The sequence below is a fragment of the Propithecus coquereli genome, unplaced genomic scaffold, assembly GCF_000956105.1.
Source record: "Propithecus coquereli isolate 6110/MARCELLA unplaced genomic scaffold, Pcoq_1.0 Scaffold127, whole genome shotgun sequence".
Classification (NCBI taxonomy): domain Eukaryota; kingdom Metazoa; phylum Chordata; class Mammalia; order Primates; family Indriidae; genus Propithecus; species Propithecus coquereli.
The window spans coordinates 5,283,152-5,285,145 of NW_012136858.1; positions in this window are offsets into that span (position 1 = coordinate 5,283,152).

Here is a 1,994-nt window from a genome sequence, read left to right on the forward strand (position 1 = left end):
AGCAGATTTCTCAGTAGAAACCCTATAGGCCAGGAGATAGTGGGATTACATATTCAAAGTGCTGAAGAATAAAACTCACAACTAAGTGTACTGTATCCAGAAAAGCCATTTTTTAGAAAAGAAGGAACAATAAAGACTTTCCCAGATAAACAAAAGCTGAAGAAGTTCATTACCACCAAACTTATCTTACAAGAAATGCTAACAGGCATTCTTCAAGCTAAAAGAGAAGAACACTAGTGAGTAATATGAAAACATCTGAAAGTATGATACTCACTGGTAAAAGTAAGTACACAGTCAAATTCAAAATACTCTAATACTCTCATGGTTGTATGTAAATTATATCTTTAGCATGCAAGTTAAAAGACAAAATTATTAAAAATAATAATAGCTACAATAATTTGTTAAGTGATACACAATACAAAAAGATGTAAATTGCAACATCAAAAATTCCAAATGGTGATGGGGAGAGTGGAGTAAAAGTGTAGTGTTTTTTGCAATAAAATTATTATCAGCTTAAAATATCTTGTTATAACTATAAGATGTTTTTTATAAGCCTCATAGTAACTACAAAGCAAAATCCTGTGGTAGATACTAAAAAAACAAAAATCAAGAAATCAAAATATACCACTAGAAGCCAGGCATGGTGGTGCATGTCTGTAGTCCCAACTACTTGAGAGGCTGAGGTGGGAGGATCACTTGAACCCAGAAGTTCAAGGCCGTAGCACTGCAATCAAGCCTGGGCAACATAGTGATACTACATCTCTTTAAAAACAACAATAACAATAACAACAACAACATATCACTAGAGAAAATCACGATCACCCAGAAAAAAGACAAAAAGAAACAAGAGCATAAGAAAGGAACAAAGTATCTACAAAACAACCAGAAAACAAAATGGCAGTGGTAAGTACTTACCTATCAATAATTATCTTGAATGTAAATAGATTAAATTCTTTAACCAAAAAGCATAGAGTTACAGAATGGACAAAAAAATCAAGAGCCAACTATATTCAGCCTACAAGAAACTCACTTCACCTGTAAGAACACACATGGATGGAAAGTTAAGGGATGGAAGAAGATATTCCAAGCAAATTGAACCAAAAGAGAGCAGAAATAACCATACTTAAATAAAATAGACTTTAAGTGAAAAGCTGTAAAAAGAAACAAAAAGGTCATTATATAATCATAAAGGATTGTATTTAGCAAGAGGATATAATAATTGCAAATATATATCACCTAACATCAAAGCATCTAAATATATAAAGCAAATATTAATAGATCTGAAGGGAGAGATAGACTGCAATACAATAATTCTAGGGAACTTCAAACCTCCACTTCCAGAAATGAACAGATCATCCAGACAGAAAAACAATAAGGAAACCTCAGACTTAAACTACACCCTAGATAAAATGGACCTAACAGACATATACAGAATATTCCACCCAACAGCAGCAGAATACACATTCTTCTCAACTGCACAAGGAACATTTTCCAGGATAGATCATATGTTAGGCCTAAAACAGGTCTTAACAAACTTAAGAAGATTGAAATCATATCAAGTATCTTTTCTGACCACAATGGTATACAACTAAAAATCAGTAACAGCAAGAATGTCAGAAAATTTACAAACACAGGGAAATTAAACAACATGCTCCTGAACAACCAATGGGTGAAGGAAGACATTAAAAAAGAAATTTAAAAATTTCCTGAGACAAGCAAAAATGGAAACACAATGTACCAACACTTATGGGATACACAAAAGCAGTTCTAAGATGAAAATTTATAGCAAAAACCACCTATATCAAAAGAGAAGTAAGATCTCAAATAAACAGCCTAATGCTGCACCTCAAAGAACTAGAAAAACAAGAATAAACTAAGCCCAAAGTTAGTAGAAGGAAGGAAATAATAAAGATCAGAGAATAAATAAATAAAATTGAGACTAAGAAAATAATACAGAAGATTAATGAAATGAAAATTGGTTTTGTGAAAACATA